This window comes from Symphalangus syndactylus, chromosome 18, assembly GCF_028878055.3.
Source record: "Symphalangus syndactylus isolate Jambi chromosome 18, NHGRI_mSymSyn1-v2.1_pri, whole genome shotgun sequence".
NCBI lineage: Eukaryota > Metazoa > Chordata > Mammalia > Primates > Hylobatidae > Symphalangus > Symphalangus syndactylus.
Genome location: NC_072440.2, coordinates 62671883 through 62688390, shown reverse-complemented (window position 1 = coordinate 62688390; position 16508 = coordinate 62671883). Strand labels below are relative to the sequence as shown.

Sequence of the window (16508 nt, the reverse complement as noted above, 5' to 3'; positions counted from 1 at the left end):
AGTTAGAGTAGTGTTAGTTTCTCGTACATGTTAGATAACCCCTTTCACAGATATGATTCTGCTGAACTTTCTTTCAATCTGTAGGATGCCTTCTTTAATGGTTCATTGTTTCTCTTCCCCATGCGGAAGCTCTAAAATGATGTATAGTCCCGTGTGTTTGTATTCACATTTGTTAGCAGTGATTTTTGTGTCCCATCCAAAAAGAACAAAAAATAAGAAAGGAAAAGTATTGCCAAATCAATTGCATGGTCTAAGGGTTTCTAGCCATAGATAATTTTTGCTTTTGTTTTCATTCTTTTTTGCCAACTGCATGCATAGATACAAGTTTTGCTAAAATACAAACTCCCACTTTTCTTATAGGAGCTTTGCAGCTCCAGGACTGGATTTAGGTGTTTATTTTGTGTTGATTTGGGGGTATTATATTTCAGACCTTGAAATGTTGATTTCTTTGGCTTGTTTTTGTCTGATATACCACAGTGGGGGTTGTGTTCAAATTAAGCTGTAGGACATCCTTTAGATACTGGGTTCAAGCAATTGTCTCCTTCCTTGATGTTCACTTAGAGGGAGAGGTGTCAGGAAGTCTGAGAAGATCCACAGTGAAAAAAGTTTATCTGTGTTTCGTGGAGACTGATGGCCAGCTCCCTTCTGCACAGGACTTCTGGAGAAGGCCAGCCCTACTACTTGTTTAAATACCTCCCATCTCCAGCCCTTCAGTAAATACTTAAGTGATTCATTAAATATTTAAACCTTAAGAAAGTAGAGTAACCCAGTGGAAGTTGAATTTAACTAGAATTTAAGTTTGAGAGTAGCTGGTTAGTAGAACAAATGTGGTAGATTGGGTGACATACTATGGTTTTTAAGGGTTTTTTTTTTTGGTTGTTGTTGTTGTTTTCCTTAAACAGAGTTAACAATAATTAATTTGAATAAAGAAGGAAAACATTAAATGGTTGGCATGCGTAACATGAACGCTATTCCATGACTTGTTCAGCCATAGCCTCAATTTGACACGCTAGACTATGAATCCTAAAGACTGGTATAGGGGCCGGGCGCGGTGGCTCACGCTTGTAATCCCAGCACTTTGGGAGGCCGAGGCGGGCGGATCACGAGGTCAGGAGATTGAGACCACGGTGAAACCCCGTCTCTACTAAAAAAAATACAAAAAATTAGCCGGGCGTGGTGGCAGGTGCCTGTAGTCCCAGCTACTCGGAGAGGCTGAGGCAGGAGAATGGTGTGAACCCGGGAGGCGGAGCTTGCAGTGAGCTGAGATTGCGCCACTGCACTCCAGCCTGGGCGACAGAGCGAGACTCCATCTCAAAAAAAAAAAAAAAAAAAGACTGGTATAGGGTTACCACACTGCAGTTACTTTTCTCATTCCAACAACTATAGAACATTTTGAACAGTATTTTAAAATTTTATTTTAATGAAAGTTAAGAAAAAAACCCTTACTTATACACTAAAGAAAATAAACATAAAATGGTCTCCCACCTGACTTGCAAAAGTCCCATGGCCTGATCCTGGCCAGCAGGAGCAGTTGGTGATGAGGAGCAGGGTCAAGATGCAGCTGAGCTGCCAGCCTCCTAGATGTGGTTCCCTGGTGTCCATGGTGTGGGTGAAGGATGGTGCAGAGCCGGTGTTCTGGCCAGCATCCCGGTGGGGTCCCAGCCACTGCAGGATGTTGCCAGCCTACTGGGATTCGGGCTCCAGCTGGCAGGACAGCTTGTAGCTGCAGGACAGAGAGGCAGCTGTGAGGCCACCATGAGCCACCCATCAGGTCCCCTCTCAGTGCCTGCCCAGGTGGAATCCTGGGTCCCCAGCAGTCCCCGTGCAACAGGGCTTGATGCTGGCCATGGAGGCATGGCCATAGGGTCTCTGCAGCTGGCCACAGGAGAGCCTCCTCTAGGCCAGGTTGGGTGGCTCACACCTGTAATGTCAGTACTTTGGGAGGCTGAGGTGTGTGGATTGCTTGAGGCCAGGAGTTTGAGACCAGCCTGGACGTCATCGTGAAAGCCCATCTGTACCGGAACAACAACAGCAGAACAACCGGACATGGTGGTGTACAGCAGTAGTCCCAGCTGCTTGGGAGGCTAAGGAAGGGCTTGAGCCCAGGAGGCAGACATTGCAGTGAGCAGAGATGGTGACACTGCAGTGCAGCCTGGGCGACAGAGCCAGACCATGTTAAAAAAAAAAAAGGAGAGCCTTCTCCCACCCTCAGCCCATCTGCTAGGCCCTCGCCTCTCCTTGTCATTGAGCTGATCCATTCTTGGGAAATAGGTGACAAAATTTCTCAAGAGACCAAAGCCTGTAATTCATGGCAGCCACTTGGAGCAGCTGCATTTCCTGCAGAACTCGGACCTCCTAGCGACAGAGGACAGGATGCTGACAGAGCCTGGGTAGAAGATGCTGAGGGGGCCTTTGGCAGGCAGGGAGAAGGGGCTGGTCCCTGGGGCAGTTTTCTGAAGAGGTCCCATGCAGCCCCCAGCCTGTCCTCAGAGTTGGATGTAAAGAGCCCCTCCTGCAGGAATTGGTCTTTGATTCCAGTGCCTTTCCCACTTTCTCCACTGGGATAGGTCTCCTCCTGCTGTATGTGTCAAACCCTCCCAGTAAACCTAAGTAAGATGTAGAGGTTAGAGCCAGGGAATGTCCTGCCCAGGGTGGACTGTGACGTCCACATCCCCACCCTCATCCAACGTGAGTGCCCCAGCTGCTCACCTTCCTCCTCTTGTTGGTGTTGCCCTGGAAGGCAGACAGAGTCCATCAGAAAGGTCCCTGGCCCACAACCAGCCCCACCCTACCCCTTCCCATGCTGCATTACTGCCAGGGCCACCAGGGTCAGGGGATGTGCACACGACAGGACTTGGACCTGCCTCAGGCTCTGGGCTCTAGAGCAGGGGGCATGGGAGCTGAGGCCCAGGGACCTTCTGCCCCAACCCTCTCTGATGACAGACAGGGAAACTGAGGTCTCTCATAGAAAGAAAGCACTCAGTGACCCTGGAATTGCCTGCCCTTGGAGAGGCAAAATTTCACCCTCCTATTACGGGACCACCCTAGGGAGAGGCTGAGTCCAGCTCAGCCCACAACTCAGCAGCTTTGCAGTCAGGCAGCTCTGCAGCTTCACCACTCAGGAATAGGGACTGGTGGCTGCCATGGAGCCTCCATCACTCAGAGGTGATGAGATGGGCCTGACACCCCCACCCACAGGAGCAGCTGTGAGGCTGTCAGGAGAGGAGGTTTGCCAGGGGCTGAGATCTAAAGGCTGGGTCTGAGACCCTCTCCTCCCAAGCCTCAGGATCCTGGTTCCCAACCAGCCTGCCCCCCAACCAGCCTGCCCCAGGCTCACTCACATCCAGATCATCCGGGATGGCCGAATCCAACCTGTGTAACTCCATCAGAAAAACCCCCAGGAAGGGGACCACACCCCGTGCCATGGAGGGGCGGAGAGGTGGGAGGGGTAGCAGTGATGAGTATTGGCCTTCAGGTACCTGCCCAAGGTCCTGCCCCATGAAATCCCATCAGCCCCTGTCTCCCAGAACCCCCCTCCCCAGGTCTCTCGGTTGGAGCAGCTAAAGACCCTCAGCTGCCTTTCCCAAATCTCTGCGTCCTCTATCCTAGCTGACCTCCAAGTCTAGCAAGCACTCCTAGTTACCTCTATGGTGGGGTTTCAACAAGTCACAAGGGCCTATGTCCCAGCCTTACCCTTCCCCACAACCACTCTGAGTCCAGCTTTCCCAGCCCCTTGCTCTGGTCTCTCGAATGGAGGTTTTCCAGGCCCAGTGGCCACAGGAGGACAAGGCTGGGGAGGAAGCCCCCGCTGTCTTGATATGGAGGCCTCCAGCTGGCGGGGAAAGGAGCCCTGTCCTCTGATCCCCTGCATTCCCTCCGTGCCACAGGCTCACTCACCTTCTTCTGCCTCTGCAGCCTCATCTGGGCTCTCTGAGGGTTTCTCTCCTGGGTGGCCACCTTAAAGCTCCCTGCCTGCCAGGTGTCAGAGACAGGGACAGTGAGGTTCTCCTCCACTCCCCCAGTTACACCCCAGCCACCCCGCACTTGTATCCCCAGGGACTGAGGTGAGTCACCTGGCACAGTGCTCATACCACTGGCCTAGACCCACACTCCCTGTGTGTGTCATCCAATCATGCAACCAGGCCTCCCTGAGACTGTTTCCTCTTCTGTAAAGAGCGATGAAAAGCACAGCTACCTCACAGGGCCTCCTGAGGGCTCAGTTTCCTATAGCTGTTGCCATTGTTCTCACCCTCATCCCTCTGAGGAAGAACCAGGCATGAGCACCCTCAAATTGCTTTCTTTTCTTGAACCTCATTTCCACCCTGTGAGGCCTGCCCTACAGGCTTAGCATCCATTCATTTTCCAGATGAGGAAACAGAGGCCCAGAGTGGGCAGTGACTCCCCAGAGCCCCAAAAGAGAGGACGCCTCCTCTCCCTCCTCGAGGCTCTGTCTTGGCTGCCTTCACCCCACATCCCAGCACCACCACCCATCAGGGTCGTGTTGTTTGGAGTCTCTGAGTGTCTAGGTCTCCAGCCAGGCACAGTCGTGATGGGAAAGGGATAGGGTGTTTTAGGGGACCTGGTTAAGTGGTACCTGCCTATCCCAGCCCCACAGGAGTCTCTGCCGCACAAACTGGGTTTGAGCCATGCCAACAGTTTTGCCTCGCCCATGATCCCCCAGGGGAGTTCCATGCACAGAACTCTCTCTTCTTCCACTCAGGAAGTGGCCTCCTGAGGCGCCATCTCTGACTGACATGTCAGGGTTTTCCAGAATCCTGGGTGGCGTGACATGTTACCTTCTCATTTGCATGGAAGATTCTGAGATCTGGTCAGGGAGGATCCCCTAGGAATGCATGAATCCCCCAGATACTTGTCATGAGCATGTGTCGCTGCTAACTGGTGAGAATCCTATGACATGACCGTTTTCAGGTGTCTGCAAAGAGCAGAAAGGGGAGTCCCAGCACACACATACATCTGTCCTGAGTATGCCCATTGGTACCCAAAGCTTGGCGGTCCACTGGACTCCCTGGCACATGAGCTTCCTCCGTTTTCGTTCCCCCTCTCGCCCAGTGTGAGCAGAGGCCCCCTGCCCATGGAGGTGCGCTGCAGACAGAAGCAGCAGTAGAGGCCTGGCTTCCTGAGGAATTGCTGGCCGGTTTGAGGAAGGAAGAAAGTCCCACCTACCATGACCACCCCCCAGCCTGGAGGAAGCTCCATGCCAGCAGCATGGACCAGCATGGGAGCCAGAGCCCTGCTAATGCTGCAGCTCATCACCCCCGCTCAGCAGCCCAGCAGCCCAGCAGCCACTGCCACATCCCATTTCCAGGGCCTCCTTCCCCTGTACCCCCACGTGCCCATGGACCCACACACGACTCTTCCTGTTGGCCCAAGGTAGGCATGGAGGGAATTTTTCAAGTCCACTAACCACTCCATACCTGGTCCAATGCCCTTCCAAACTCACTGTTTTCTCTGACCCTTAAACACTTGCCCTGCATCTCCCAGGCTCCACTGTACCTTGATCAGTAGGTCCCTCTTCACCGCAGTGTCTTTTTTTGCAGAGTTCTTTTAGATCTTTCATGCTTTTGCTATGGACAGAGGAAAGAAAGAAGGGTAAATTTGGGAATCGGGAGAGATTTGTGAGTTCCAATCCCTTTTGTTTGAAAACCCAGTGAATCCCAGCTTATTGGGTGAGAGTTTTCAGTGGGGTCCTCTGATCACAAGGGCTCCAGAGGACCAGGGTGGGACCTCTCATGCTCCTCCCCTGGGCCCCATCTGCACTTCACATGAGCCACCTGCGTGTTTACAGTTAGCTTTCAGTTGGATATAGTTACACTTCTGGGTACAAACACCTGAAAGCCTCCAGTTGGCGCCAGTCTGTTCCTGATGGTTAAAAAACCTTAGTCCTGAGTTGGAAATCCTTGCCTAGGAGTCCAGGGCAGCTTAGTGACCACACCCACCAGCCCAACCCTGCCTCCAGTGTCCCTGGTCTCCAAGAACCTTTCAGAGTCGTTGAGGGAACATAGGGAGACCTATGGGTCCCTAGGTCAACCCTGATGCTCCCGTGGAGAGAGCCCTCCTCACCTGGACACTCCTGCCCATGTCTTGTGTATCCAATGTATTGGGTTGCTGTGCAGAGCAGAGACGATGGCATGCACCGAGGAGAAGTTGTTGAGGCTTAGGCACTCCTGGAGAGGGAAGAGTGAGCTGTGAGGTCCAGAGGTGGAGTCTGGCCCACTTCAGCCTCAGCCCTCTCTGCTGAGATCTCCCCTCCTGGCTGAAGCAGAGGCCTGGGGAGCCTCAGGAGGGCGCACCTGGTGCCGAGTGAATGTCACTCATCTAGGAGGATTTTAGTTCAACCCAAGGAAGAGCCCAGGTCGGAAGTGAGCAGCCACCACTGGGCCATGGGAGTCAAGGTCAGTGAAGCTCTGACAAGAAGGGCCAGGGGATGTGCAGGGCTCAGGCCAGAGATACAGATGTCAATCCTGAAAGCCGATGGGGGAAAAGAGGAAGTTCCCCATTTTTAAAGAGGGAATCCTCAGGCCCAACCATGGCTTACCCTGGCCACCTTGATCCAGTGCTCCACCACCCTGGCCCTGTCCAGGGCCCTCATGCTGTGGTCCCCAAGGCAGGAGGTGGTGACACAGTTGGTGAGCCTGTTGATGTGTGCGATGGTGGCACGAACTGTGGGTGCTACGTGCTTATTCCCCTTCTTATGTCGTTGGCCCCAGATGGAGCCCAAGCATTCGTAGAGCACCACCTTCTTGAACAGCTCCTTGGGGGAGGAGGAGAGTGTCACGGCCACAGCACACCCCAGCTCAGAGTCACCCACAGTCCCAGGCAGGGACTGAGCTCACAGTCATCCATGGTCTCTGGCAGGAACCAAGCTGGAGCTCAGAAAGCTTTAAAATGGGCTCCAGACTTGTGGGAGTCTCTGGGTTTGGTTTTCTGCCAAACACCGAGGGCCCTGAATGCATCATGGCCCAGAACCCGGCAAGGGTGGGAAGAGAGAGTGACATTTTCTCCCAGGCCATCCTGACTCCAAGAACTAGAAGGTGGCTCAGGCTTGCCCATCCTGGGGCCTTGTCTTCCTCCCATCCCAATCAGCCCTCTACTCCTTCTCTCCATACCGGTGCACTTTCCCTGTGGCAGCTGCAACTATGGGCTCTGTTTGGGTGTCTGCCATAGAATCCAGCATGCATCAGGTACCTAATAAGCGCTGAGGGTAGTGAGGCTGCTGAGCAGCGGGGTGAGTGACCCATGGCCCTGCCTGCCCCACAGTGAGCACCTGCCCTGCCCTGCTTTCTGTCCTTCCCCTGTCGTTCAATCTGCACAGTCACTCTGTGCAGCTGGTGTGGGCGATGTCCCATCTGTGCTGTCCACATGCAGACAGGGAAGGCCTGTGTGTAAGGAAACTCATCCAGATCCCATGGTTGGTAAGAAGTGGAGCTGAAATTGGACCCAGGGCATTGTCTGCTCCTCAGGGAGAGGCTGGTCTGAGATAGCTGGTGCCAGAGACACAGCCTGCAAAGCCTAGCTGCTCACCACATCCATGAGGGTCAGCTGCTCTGCCAGCAGCCTGGGCGGGGGGGGTGGGGGGGGTGGGGAAGGTCGTGATGTTAGGCAGCTCCTCACTGGGTTGGTTCTTTACAGTCCCGGGACAGGGACAGGGGGACTCTGGGGCTGACTGTGGCTCCAGCACTGTCCCTGGTGGGGGCCCTTCCCCTGGTGCTGGTGCTGGCCCTGGTGCTGAATGTAGATATCCTGGCGCACCCAGGGCTGCACGTGACTCTGGCTCCAGAGCAGGCCCCAGGTCCGCCAGCAGTGGTGGTGCTGGCTCCAGGGCTGGCATTGTTAGTGCGTGTTGCCCAGGAGGTGGAGCATGATCTGCAAAAGGAGAAAAGGTCACCACTCCAGTCATTTTTCACTGGGCTTTACAAGCACAGAAATGGCCAGATGGAATTTAAGGGAATTTGTAGCCCCAAAACACCACCCCTGGAAAGTCTTCCAGACTGCAAGCCCCCTCACCATCTGGCTTGGCCTCGTTGGCCTCCGGAAGCACCAACTGGCCTAGGACAATTTCCTGATGGTCCTCCAATCCCAGTCCAGGCCAGGCGAAGTTCCTGAAGGCCAGCTTTATCCAGAAAGATGATCACTGTGGGGGGCTGATAGCAAACTGAAGTGTTTTCAGGGGGCCAGTTGAACAAAATGGAGCTGATGGTACTGGTGATGGAGTGGACAGCTGAGTCAGAAGCCTGGCCTTCTCCCCCACAACCCTCCAGGGCACCCTTGCCTGGTTCTGGGTCCCTGGCCTGTTGCTGCCTGTGTAGGGGACAGCCCCACCCTACCCCAAGCCATCAGTGCTGTCGTGGAAGGGGCAGACCTGGTCATGCAGCAGGGCTATACAGACCCTTGTTGCGCCCTGGCTTCCCACTGACATTCTTTTCCCAAAGGCCCTGGAGCACAGCACTGTGCCACCTGGGCGCTCAAGACTGTAGCTCCAGGCAGATTTGTGAGCAGCTTGCTCATCAAAGCTCCAGCTCTGGGTCCCCTGGTTCTGGGGTTAAGAGGGGAGGGCGGTGGAGGAGGACAGAGACAGCTGGGAAGCCACAATGCTGGGGATGGATCTCTCAGTGACCAGCTGTGACCCCAGCCTCCCCTCTCCTTTGCAGGGGACCTAAGTCTCCATTTACAGAACTCAGTATTTGCCTTTTGCGGGGGAAGTCCCCAGATGTCAGCCTTGTCATGGGAATTATAAGAAGTATGAGCCCCAGGCCTCCTTTAGTCTCTCCCCAGCCAGAGTCCACATTTTTTCTCCCATGTTTTGTGGGTGAAAAGGCCCTTCAGAACCCTAAATCCACCCAGTTTATACTTGTTGCTGGGCTCCATCATTCTAGTCAGAATCTGGGAGGATGCCACCATACGTAGAGGAGGCCTGTAACATTCTGTAGATACGACTTGTTTATTCTGTCTACTGTGAGTGCCTGACTCTGAGTAGAATCGAGGCCCAGGGAGTGTCATCTGCTTTGTTTATGAAATTACGCCAAGCCACAAGAAGAGCAATGCACAAATGAGGTGTTTTGTGTGTATGTGTTGAATGAGTGAACCCCAACCGTTGGAGAACCCCAGTGAGCCTCTCCAGATGTCTGAGTGGGCCTGTGGCTCCTTTTTCAGCACCAAGGGACCTGTCTTCTGTCTGTGTCAAGGAGAAAGACCAGCCAGAAGGAATCTCAGACATCCTTTACTAATGCCATCGTAGACTTGCTTTCTATGTGTTTTTCCAAACAGCGAGGGATATGGGCCATTGAGGCAGAATGCTGAGAGCTGCTTCAGTGACGGGGAAGAGAAAAGTAATAAACATGAATCACGGCACCCCCAGCAGATTTTCCAGAGTTTTAGGCTCTAGGGACCCCTTTGTTTGCCATGTCTTAGATCATTCAGTCCCTACAAGAACCCTGTGGGGTTCATCTTCTCACTACTCCCTGTTCCAGAGGAGCCAACTGAGGCCCTGAGAGCTGCATCTTCAAGACAGCCAGTAGGGGACAGAAACACCTTCGTGCCTTGGAGGGGATGGACACTCACCTTCTAACCAGTAGTTCCAAAAAGTGTGGCACAGTGATAAAGTCGCAGGAGGGACCCAGGCAGGTGGCATAGGAGGAGATGGGTTTAGTTAAAAAGGCTGGAACCAGGGACTGCAACAGCTTCTCCCATGTGCTGGGCTGGAAAGTTCTCATCTTGCAGATCTCATTTTCATACTAGGGGAACAAGAAGGGACATGGGAGTCAGTGGTAACACCATGAACTGCCAGAGGACCAGGATCTGGAACTCACCAAGAAGCACCAACCCTTCAGGGACTTGTGCATGTGGAGAACCTGGGTGCCCATGGTGAAAAGGGTTCTAGGCTTTCAAAGTAAAATTGCATATGAGGATGGAGAATGATAAAACGATTCATGCCTTCAAGGCATCGTCACGGTGTTTGTCAGCTGTGGGGCAATGACACCGTCTATGTCAACAACCTGCATGAAGAGCATCATCCCTGCAAGTCCTCAAGACCTAGAGAGGCCTGGTCCCCTCCTCATTTTAGCGACAGGGCGCAGGACAAGACACTCTAGAAGAACCCTTTGACTTTAAAGGGATATGATTGTTTTTGTTCCTTTAACATGAACGTGAGTCTAGAGAAACAGCTACGGCCATCCCAGCCCCAGCCAAGGGGAAAATGCTGGAAGACTCCAGGGTGGGAGGAAGCGCATCCCAAGGCCCAGGATCTGTGAGGCGACTCGGGGAAGAGAAAACGCAGGCAGGTTTTGAACCCGTGAAAGGTTATGCAAATGTTTGTTTGAAAGTGGAAATGAAACAAGGTGACTTTCTCTGCCACACAGACAGCAGATTGGCAAAATGTTAAAAGCATGTTAGTATTCAGGGGAGGCTGCGTTCAGAGAAGCAGCTACCTTCAGAGGCTGCTGGTGACCGTGTGACCAGCTGGAGCCCTTTTGGAAAGTCAACTGGCTAGAGCTGTTGAAACTTGATATCTGCGTATCCTTTCACCCAGATATCCCTTTCCTGGGTGTCTGTCTGCTGCAGGGGATTTGCGTATTTTATGGGTTGAATTGTGTCCCCTCTCCCAAATGTAAATGTTTCTCTTCTCAAACCCAGAGACTCAGGACGTGACTGTGTCTGGACAGAGTGCTCCAAGAGGTGATTCAGGTGAAGTGAGTTCATTAGAGTGGCCCTAATTTAATTTGCCTGGGGTTCTTACAAGGAGAGGGGGTCAGCGCACAGAGAAGTTCAAGAGAAGACCCTGTGCTGACCGAGATAGAAGTCAGCCATCTCCAAGGCAAGGAGAGAGGCCCAGAGAAACCACCCCAGGCTGACAGCTTGACGTTGGACTTCCAGTCTCCAGAATTGTGAGGAACCAGATTTCTGTGGTTAAGCCCTTCAGTCAGGGTGCCATGTTATGGCAGCCCTGGCAAACTGCTCCAGCCTATTAGGACACACATAGGATTATGCTCCTTGTAGAAAGGCTGCCTCGAAAGGGAATTTTATCACAACGGGATCCACCAGCACTGAGAGGCTGACCCGCTGTGGAAAATGGCCTCCCTTAAGGAATGTTACAGTGACATGCGAGGTTCCAGCTCCTGCCTGATGGGGCTGCAGGGATGAGTTCTGTGAGATGACACTTTAAAGACAAATGCATAGAGTAGCTTCACCTTCTTTTGTTGTAATCAATGCCCCCCACCCACCTTGTTAGTGTAAAAGTGTTGGATTTTAAGTCCTGGAGGAGGTCTGGCAGGGCATCGGAGCTGCCTGTTGCTGGAGATACACTTAGGGTGGGGAGTTAAAATGATAACAATATTGTACTCAATTCTTGTGGCAACATGCTGAGATACTCCTGGCATAGCATAAAGTGAAAACAGAAGGATTTTCTCTGATCTTCCTCTGACAGGTGAAAGGGACTTTGCCTGTAACCAGGTTGCCACTGGGGACTAATGGCAGCCAGATATCTTTGGGAGGGAACAGTGGGTCACTCAAGTGGGAAAGCCCTAGGACAGAGCCTAGGGAGTCTCCATATTCGTGTTTGAGTCCTGAGCCCACCCTGGTTTTCTCGAGTCCCTGTCTGTGGAGGCCCTTCTGTGCCCAATCTCACCCCAGACCAGCGCTGGCCATGGTTGGTCACGTGGTGCACCTTCCCTTCTTTGAAGACGGAGAAATTGAATCCATCCAACAGCTCCTGCTTGATCTGCTGTGTGGAGCTCTGCAAAGAGAGTGCCCAAGAGCCGGGCCAAGAGGTGTCAGTGGGCTGCCTGGCTGACCCCACAGTGGGACACCCCCATTAGAGCTCCTCCCTGGCGCCCCCCACCCCCACACACACACACACACACAAGATTTGGCACATAGGAGCATCTGCATAGACCTCCAGCCAGAGAAGCTTGGGGTCTCTGGCAGATGACAGCTTGAGGTCTTGGGATTCAGATCTGAGCAGACAAACTGTGTCCTCGACACTCACCATCCCATCCTGCCAGGCATGGCGTGGCCTGTGAACCTGACATACGTACCAGGCTCCAAACACCTGACAACCTACCTGCTCCTGTCCAGGGAAGGCCCCTCATCTCCTGTTTCCCCCAAACACATGAAGAGGGGCTTGGGGCTGCCGTAATGGGCACAGCTGCGGCCTGGCCTGGATGGGCCTGCCCTGGGCCCTGTGTTACCTGTGGGTGCCTTCTGGCAAAGGGCCAGAGGCGTTGAGGGTGAGGGTTGAACCAACGTCTATATTCTCGGGAATGACTCTCATTTTGGTCTCTTCTGCGACGAGGAGGTCGGCAGCATGTCGGGATACAGCAGGAGAACATGTTCTCTCGAGCATCGCCTACAAAGTGAGCTGGAAATGGGGCTGTCTCTAGACTATGGGTGCCTAGTTACCAGAATTCTAAGTTCGGTTGGGGGTCCGTCAGCAAGGAAGTGAGGTCACATCTTGTAGGTTCCATCCTGTAAGCTCTTCCTTTCCATAAGACCTACTCGGAGGCCCCACTGGGCTTCTGACTGCTCACCCTCTCCCTGTCAACTCCTTACCTGTTCACCATTATGAAAAACTGTGCCCCTTCAGCACCTTGGGAAGACCTGGATATAACCAGGGTCCCAGGCAGTGCTGGGTCAAACAGCCTTTATCTTAGCAGTTGTGAGACCCTACAGAACTCCTCTGGTGTTTTGGGGCCTCCCCAGCTTGCACAATGGGGGCTATGCTAGCATCTCCTTCCTAGGGAACTCTTGAGGTCTGTTTGAGATAAATCTTTAAAAAACTCATGGTGTGGTGTTCCCTGTAGATACTTCACACACTTAGAGATGGAATAAATACAAGAATGAGTGAGAGGTAGCATGGAATATAACTCCAGTGGGTCTGGGGTCCACAGTGTGATCTCAGGAAAAGACACTTTTGCTCTGGGTCTCGTCTTTCATTGCTGCACCAGTAGAGGTTGAAATTAAATGAAATTCAGACATCCTCCTCCTCCAACATTGCACCTTCCAGTGCCTTCCCATTTTATTTAGACCCAGACCCTGTGCATCATCTCAGCCTAGGGTGGGCAGCGTCCATAAAGACAGCACTGAGGGGTTAGTGACTCCCTTCTGAATGATGGAATATGACGCAGATGATGGAATAGCACTTTTGGGCTAGTTCAGACTATTATAGCAAAGAGCCATAGCCTGGGGAGCTCATCAAAAACAGAATTGTATTTCTCCCTGTTCTGGAGGCTGGAAGTTGGATATCAGGGTACCAGTATGGTCGGGCCCTAGTGAGGACCCTCCCACCCCATTCACTGAGCTTTTACAGGTGCCGTCCTTTCCTTGGAGGACGGCTGAACTTTAGGAGCATGGGTAGACCTCCGTTCAAAGTCCAGCTCCCACTTGTAGCTTGGGGATCGTGAGGAAGTCGTAGAACATCCGTGTGCCTATTTTCTCCTCTGAAAAATGGCGTTAGTGAGAATTGCTTTCTTTTTAAATCATAGAATATAAAGCATGCAAAGATGTTAACTTGGTGCCATTGGGCAGAGTTAGAGCCCAGCAAACCAGAGAGATCAGCTTGCCCACATCAGTGGCGAGGAGTGCGGAGAGTGGGTGAGGTTGGGGCAGGAAGCAGGCCAGCCTGCCAGAGCCCAGGAACAGGTGAAGGGCAAGAGTGAGCTCCTCACCCTGAATTCTCAGGGGACACAGGCGTGCAGGGGCTGTGGGGAGCACAATCATCAGGGCTGCTCTCGTTCCCCTGGTTCCCTCCATATCTGACATGATCCCAGGGCCCTCTCTCCCTGTGTTTCCTCTCAGCCCTACTTTCCTCCTGGCTGCCCTCCCAGGACTCATTTTTGGCCCTGGTCAGGTGGAGTCTTGAGGTGACTATAGGCCTATTAATAACTCCTCTGATGTTCAACCTGTCATTTGTTGAGACCTCTGAACTTAGAAACCTACTCCTGGGACCCGAGAGAGGGCTGGAGGGAGCTGACAGTGCAATGGAAGTTTTCCCTGGGGCAGCCGCTTCAGTGCCCACTGACAGGTATCTGCTGAACTTGAGCTTGCTTTTTGGTCTCTGGGGTTCTGAGGTATGATTTTTCCTGTGAAGATAGGCTGAGCCCCAGGTGGGTGCCTTAGCCTCGGCAATGGGTCCCCCTGAGCTGGGAGCTGTGCTCTACCCTCTGTGTCCTAGGACACCTCACCCCTGGCCCTGCCCATTCTGGCTTCCAAAGCCCATAGAGAAGGTCTGTAGAAATTGCTAGATAGGAAAGGGCTACAAATAAGTCATAGGAAGTGTATTTAAATAATGAATGGTTTTCAGCCATTACTATATATTTACTTCAGCAGAGGAGATATTTAAAAATGTTAATACCCTGTGTCACCCTGCAGAGATTTGAATTTATTTGATGGCGCAGGAGACAGGCATGTTTTGTTTTGTTTTGTTTCTTTTTTGAAACGGGATCTTGTGGTGTTGCCCAGGCTGTAGTGCAGTGGCACAGTCATAAGCACTGCAGCCTTGACCTCCCAGGCTAAAGGAATCCTCCCTTCTCAGCCTCTCAAGTAGCTGGGACTATGGGCATGCACCACCATGCCATACCATGTTTTTTGTAGAGGTGGGGTCTCACTGTTCCACCCTGGCTGGTCTAGTCTCAGGCTCTCCTCCTGCCTCAGCTCCCACAATGCTGAGTTGACAGATGTGAGCCACTGTGTCTGGCCCTGTTTCTTTGAAGAGCTCCCTCAGTGTTTCTAATGGGCATCCAAGCAAAGAAGATTTTGCTTGCAGAAGGCTCATGGAACCCTGCTGAGGCTGCATCTTCTTCACAGCCAGCAGATCATTCCCTGAAGTGTCTGCTTAGCAGTACACAGGCTATTTATATCCAGGGTTTTGGGGAGCTGTTGGGTTTGGAGGCTGGCTGGGGCATGAGTGTTGGCTGTGGGATCTGTCACAGAGGTCAGAAGGTGCAAAGAACTGGTCTTACTTTGTAATGATTTACCCATTTTGTGATTCCGTTTATATCTTTCCATCTCCCTGGACTGTAAGTCTTGCAAGGACAGGGACCATGTCTGCTTGCTCCCTGGTGCCTGACTCGCAGGAGCACTCAAGAAATACTGAGTGCATGAGTGACAGTTTTGGTTCCTGTGATATGTGCAGGGAAGGAGGTGTTAATGGGATATGGAAGAGGCACACTTATCCCAGCTTAGGGGATGGGGAGTCCTGGACGGCTTCCAGGAGGGGGTGACACCTTGGCTGAAGCTTGAAGCCTGCATTGGCAGCTAGCCAGCTGGAGCATTTGGGGAGGAGCATCTGGCAGAAGGCACCACATGAGCAATGGTACAGAAGCGAGCATGTAGTGCCACCTTTGGGGACCAGTGCTGAGGGTCAGTGGCCCAGGCAGGGCTGAAGATGGTGGTTCATGTGTCTTGTCCTGAGAGACCCAGGTGCCTGTGAGATTGGCAGAGTGGCACAGCCAGCCCTCTGCTCCCATTGCTCCAGTGGTTGTTGAGGGGCCTTTGAGTCACCCGCTCTTCTCCCCACTTTTCTCACATACTGAGAGTTTTATTTATTAATTAATTTTTTGTGAAACAGAGTCTCGCTTTGTCACCCCGGCTGGAGTGCAGTGGCATGATCTCGGCTCACCGCAACCTCTGCCTTCCGGGTTCAAGCGATTCTCTTCCCTCAGCCTCCTGAGTAGCTGAGATTACAGGCACATGCCACTACGCCTGGCTAATTTTTGTATTTTTAGTAGAGACAGGGTGTGTTTCACTGTAGTGGTCAGGTTGATCTTGAACTTCTGACCTCAGGTGATCCACCTGCCTCATCTTCCCAAAGTGCTGGGATTACAGGCGTGAGGCACTGTGGCGGGTCCTGAGAGTTATTTTTAAAGCCACCCTGCAGGGCCCTCCAGGCATCCCAATTTCACAATCCTCTCCACTGCCAGTTTCTTCCGGAGGGAAGCGTCAGGGAGCCCATGTCATAACTGGGTGCTAGCTTGGTGGTCCTCACCCCACCTGCATGGTACTCACCCCACCTCAACCATCAGAGACCCCAGGTGGGGAGTAGAGGTGGAATGCTCTGATTCAGCAGGCCTCAGAGGAACAGGGGACAGCTGGCCTGGGTGATTTTTATTTAGACCTGCTTTGTGCCACAAGCACTGTGCTGGGTGCTTTAAACGAGGGGTGTCTGTGGGCCAAATCTGACCTGTTTGTACCCACTCTTTACATTTTTAAAGGGTTGTAAAAACAAAAGATACTATGAGATGGATTGTATGTGCCTGAAAATAGGTTTTCCAGTTTTAGCAAATAGAAATTTAACAAATAAAAATAATTTGCCAAATTTGGCAAATAAAAATTCAGAATGCCTTGTTTAAATTTTAATTTCAGAGAATCAATCAATAATCCATATAATATTTGGAGCATACCTATAGTCAAATTATTCCTTGTTTATCAGAAATTGAGATTTAACTGGGCATCCTGTAATTTATCAGGCAGTCCTGCCTCAAACTCTAAAATATTTG

General features: G+C 52.2%; 1 pseudogene; it reads right to left on the bottom strand.

The window, feature by feature from the left end:
- Positions 1–1326: 1326 nt before the first annotated feature.
- On the bottom strand, positions 1327–12379 carry LOC129468549 (ral-GDS-related protein-like; annotated as a pseudogene).
- Positions 12380–16508: the final 4129 nt, after the last annotated feature.